Below are 5,845 nucleotides of genomic sequence, written 5' to 3'. Positions count from 1 at the left end.
CTAATATTCCACCCACTAAAACCTCCCCCCATATCTAGGAGGTCTGTTGTCACTAAGACCATCTCCCTGACTAATGACGCACATGTGCGTCCTAACATGCTGACCAGACCGCACGTACGTGTGTGTCTGTGTGCGCCATCACGCGCATGTTAATTTGTTCGTCCACACCAGAAGCGATTAGGACACGCAGGTTGAAATATCAAAACAAACTCTGAACCAATTATATTCATTTGGGGACAGGTCAAAAAGTATTAAACATTTTTGGCAATTTAGCTAGCTAGCTAGCTAGCTGTTGCTAGCTAATTTGTCTTGGTATATAATTTATTTTTTATTAAATTAACCATTATTTAACTAGGCAAGTCAGTTAAAAACAAATTCTTATTTACAATGACGGCCTACCAAAAGACAAAAGGCCTCCTGCGGGGACGGGGGCTGGGATTAAAAATGACAAATAAATAAAATATAAATATTGGACAAACCACACATCACAACAAGAGAGAACACAACACTATATAAAGAGAGACCTATAAGACAACAATATAGCAAGACAGCAACACATGACAACACAGCATGGTAGCAACGCAACACAACATGGTAGCAGCACAAAACATGGGCACAGACAACAGCACAAAGGGCAAGAAGGTAGAGACAATAATGCATCACACAAAGCAGCCACAACTGTCAGTAAGAGTGTCCATGATTGAGTCTTTGAATGAAGAGATTGAGATAAAACTGTCCAGTTTGACATTGGGTTGTTATTTTACTTGAAATGCACTAGGTCCTCTACTCTGACAATTAATCCACAGATAAAACGGTAAACCGAATTTGTTTCTCATCATCGCTCCTCCTTCCTTCAGTCTTCTTTTTCTTATTTGGACTTTATATGGCGGTTGGCAATCAACTTTACAGCATTACTACAACCGACCTGAGTGTGGACCTAAGTTCATCTTTCAATCACCCACGTGCGTATACGCTCCTATAAACCAATGAGGAGAGGTCGGACTTGCAGCGTGTTGAGTGTCACAATTTCTATTTTAGCGCCTGGCCACGCAGACGCATGCGAGCAGTGTGGGTGCAATGATTGAATAACACGTATGTGTACATTTATTTTGCAACGCGAGCGTAAGCATGTAAGGCAAACACTTGGCCGCCAATTGGCGTAGGCCAGAGGGAAATATTGTCAGTCCCACATGGAAAACATAATTGAATGCTGCCACCCTTCACTCACACATTCAAAGCCCCATGTGTCTATTGCATATCTATGTGAATGCTTTTTAAGAGAACTAACTAAATAACATGGAAAACAGTCAGAAAAAAAATTAAATAATAAATAATAACAATAATATTAGAAATAATAAAAGCACAATATAATAGATTCCCACTCACATTAAGAAAGCAAAGGCTATAATAAGCATTTCAGCACAGCCTGCTCAGTTCATTGGATCCAATTGTTCGAAAAATGTGTCTTCCGCATTTCACCCAAACCCTCTGAATCAGAGAGGTGCGGGGGGTTGATTTAATCGACATCCGCGTCATTGGCGTACAGAGGGCAGTGGGTTAACTGTCTTGCTCAGATTTTTACCTTGTCAGCTCGGGGATTCAATCCAGCAACCTTTCGGTTACTGGCCCAATACTCCTAACCGCCAGGCTACCTGCCGCCATCAAATAAGACATTCAGTGCTGACAATGTAGAGCGAATAAACCTGTAAAACCAACCCTCTCTCCACCAACACACATTTTGTTTTTATTCCAGTGTCATTGCCTCGGCGGTTTTTACACAGGTCTATATCATTAGAATCAAAAATACAAGGGTAGCGTATGTAGCTCATGTAAAAATATAATATACTTCTCGCTAAGAGAAGTGCTTCCATAGGCCAGTTATTGTTTTGGCTCTGCAATTAACTTTAATCAGTTTATCCCTGTGTTAACCATCCAGCCACACACTAATAGAGACAACAACCCTTTTGCCAATACCTAATCCATTTGCCGGTGTGTATCGGAACAATAATACTTCCTTTACATTTTTAATATTCAGATGTATTTTTTTATGTGAAACAATAATGACACCAATTATTGTAGGATCGCATAGGCCTAGAGAACCTAGACAGATTTTTAATTATGTAATCCTTTATCCTAGCCCTACATTTGATCTATTCATATTTAATTGGTTTTATTTAAAAAATCTGTTTGTTCGGATTCACATCCGCCAAAAGTGCCACACGATATAACAGCTTTTAAATTGTATTATAAACTGGGTGTAACGGCGTTCGTCTGTTGAAGGAGAGTCGGACCAAAATGCAGCGTGGTGGTTACTCATGTCTTTTAATGAAGAATAGCGATACATGAAATAACTATAAATAAACAAAACAACAAACGGAACGCGAAAACCTATTACAGCCTATCTGGAGAAACTACACAGAGACAGGAACAATCACCCACAAAATACACAGTGAAACCCTGGCTACCTAAATATGGTTCCCAATCAGAGACAACGAGAATCACCTGACACTGATTGAGAACCGCCTCAGGCAGCCAAACCTATGCTAGACACACCCCTAATCAGCCACAATCCCAATGCCTACAAAAACCCCAATACTACAACACAATAAACCCATGTCACACCCTGGCCTAAACAAATAATTAAAGAAAACACAAAATACTAAGACCAAGGCGTGACACTGGGTGGTTCGAGCCCTGAATGCTGATTGGCTGACAGTTGATCAGACCATCTACCATGGATATGACAAAACATGTTTTTACGGCTCTAATTATACTGAACAAAAATATAAACGCTCATGCAACAATTTCAAAGGTTTTACTGAGTCACAATTCAGACAATTTAAATGAATACATTTGGCCCTAACCTATGGATTTCCCATGACTGGGTAGGGGTGCATACATAGTTGGGCCTGGGAAGGCATAGGGAGTTGGGCCTGGGAGGGCACCCATTTGGCCCACCCACTGGGGAGCCAGGCCAAGCAAATCAGAATTTGTTTTTCCCCACAAAAGTGATTTATTACAGACAGAAATACTCCTCAGCACCAACCCCCCTCAGTCGATCCCACAGGTGAAGAAGCCAGATGTGGAGGTCCTGGGACCAATTTCTGGTACCAACACTTATATATAACACTTATATTTTTGTTCAGTATTTGCAGGCCTATCCTCCAAAATGTTTTAATGGATCAACATTTCAGTTAATAGACCTTCATCAGGGTTGGTTCCACAGGACCACCATGTGAGGGCAGCATGTCAACACAATACTACAGAGCATTTGGGGTGGCAGGTAGCCTAGTGGTTAGAGTGTTGGTTGGGCCTTTAACTGAAAGGTTTGCAAGATCAAATCCCCGAGCTGACAAGGTAAAAATCTGTCATTTTGCCCTTGAACAAGGCAGTTAACACACTGTTCCTAGGATGTCAATGTAAATAAGAATTTGTTCTTAACTGACTTGCCTAGTTAAATAAATGTAACTCCACATTCAAATCCTGGGCTTGGATTTAAAGTTGCATTGTTGACAAGAGCTGACGTCTGCAGCGTTTACCGTGTGTGATCTCTGTGGATGTCAGGGAAATTGCCATTAAAAGTAGCACTGTGTGCAGTGCACTTGTCCTTTAATCGAATCAAATCAAATCAAATGTTATTTGTCACATCCGCCAAATACAACCTACAGTGAAATGCACACTTACAAGCACTGCAGTTAAGAAAAATATGCGTTAAGAAAGTATTTACTAAAATAAACTGAAGTAAAAAAAATAATATTATTTTTATTTATTTATTAATTAAGGAGCAGTAATAAAATAACAGTAGCAAGGCGAAATACAACGGGTACTGGTACAGAGTCAATGTGCGGTGGCACATGTTAGTCGAGGTAATTGAGGTAATATGTACATGTAGGTAGAGGTAAAGTGACTATGCATGGATAATAAACAGAGAGCAGCAGCAGCGTAAAAATAGGGGGCGGCTGGTCAGGAGTCTTATGGCTTGGTGGTAGAAGCCGTTACGAAGCCTTTTGAACCTAGACTTTGCGCTCTGGTACCGCTTGCCGTGCGGTAGCAGAGAGAACAGTCTATGGACTAGGGTGGCTGGAGTCTTTGGCAATTTTTTGGGCCTTCCTCTGACACCCCCTGGAATAGAGGTCCAGGATGGCTGGAAGCTTGGCTCCAGTGATGTATTGGGCCGTACACACTACCCTAGTGTACTGCCCAACTAGTGCCAGTTGGAGCAGTGCCATACCAGGTGGTGATGCAACCAGTCAGGATGCTCTCGATGGTGTAGCTGTAGAACTTTTTGAGGATCTGAGGACCCATGCCAAATCTTTTCAGTCTCCTGAGGGGGAAAAGGTGTTGTAGTGCCCTCTTTACAACTGTCTTGGTGTGTTTGGACCATGATAGTTTGTTGGTGATGTGGACACCAAGGAACTTGAAGCTCTCAACCTGCTCCACTACAACCCCGTCGATGAGAATGGGGGTGTGCTCGGTCCTCCTTTCCTGTAGTCCACAATCATCTCCTTTGTCTTGATCACATTGAGGGAGAGGTTGTTACCCTGGCACCACACTGCCAGGTCTCTGACCTCCTCCCTATAGGCTGTCTCGTCGTTGTCAGTGATCAGGCCTACCACTGTCAGCAAATTTAATGATGGTGTTGGAGTCGTGCTTGGCCATGCAGTCATGAGTGAAAAGCGAGTACAGGAGGGGTCTGATCACATAACCCCGAGGGGCCCCTGTGTTGAGGATCAGCTTGGTAGATGTATTGTTACCTACCCTTACCACCTGGGAGCGGTCCATCAGGAAGTCCAGGATCCAGTTGCAGAGGGAGGAGTTTAGTCTCAGGGTCCGTAGCTTTGTGATGAGCTTTGAGGGCACTATGGTGTTGAACGCTGAGCTGTAGTTAATGAAAAGCATTCTCACATACAATGGCAAGAAAAAGTATGTGAACCTTTTGGAATGACCTGGATTTCTGCATAAATGAGTCATCAAATTTGATCTGATCTACATGTAAGTCACAACAATAGACAAACAGTGTGTTTAAACTAATAACACACACATTGTATTTTTCGTCTATATTGAATACATCATTTAAACATTCATTGTAGGTTGGGAAAAGTATGTGAACCCCTAGGCTAATGACTTCTCCAAAAGCTAATTGGAGTCAGGAGTTAGCTAACCTGTTGTCGAATCAATGAGACGAGATTGGAGACGCTGGTTAGAGCTGCCTTGCTCTATAAAAAACATTCACAAAATTTGAGTTTGCTATTCACAAGAAGCATTGTCTGATGTGAACCATGCCTCTAACAAAAGAGATCTCATAATACCTAAGATTAAGAATTGTTGATTTGCATAAAGCTGGAAAGGGTTACAGAAGTATCTCTAAAAGCCTTGATAATCATAAATTAGGCAAATTGTCTATAAATGGAGAAAGTTCAGCACTGCTGCTACTCTCCCAAGCAGTGGCTGTCCTGCAAAGATGACTGCAAGAGCACAGCGCAGAATGCTCAATGAGGTTATGAAGAATCCTAGAATGTCAGCTAAAGACTCTGTTGACGAGTCTACGATACGTAAAACACTAAACAAGAATGGTGTTCATGGGAGGACACCAAGGAAGAAGCCACTGCTGTCCAAAACAAAAACATTGCTGCACATCTGACGTTTGCAAAAGTGCACCTGGATATTCCACAGCTCTACTGGCAAAATATTCTGTGGACAGATAAAACTACAGTTGAGTTGTTTGGAAGGAACACACAACACTATATGTGGAGAAAAAAAGGCACCCTCCCAACATCAAAACCTCATCCCAACTGTAAAGTATGGTGGCGGGAGCATCATGGTTTGGAGCTGCTTGGCTGCCTCA

The sequence above is a fragment of the Oncorhynchus tshawytscha genome, linkage group LG13, assembly GCF_018296145.1.
Source record: "Oncorhynchus tshawytscha isolate Ot180627B linkage group LG13, Otsh_v2.0, whole genome shotgun sequence".
NCBI lineage: Eukaryota > Metazoa > Chordata > Actinopteri > Salmoniformes > Salmonidae > Oncorhynchus > Oncorhynchus tshawytscha.
Note: the sequence above shows the minus strand (reverse complement) of the source record.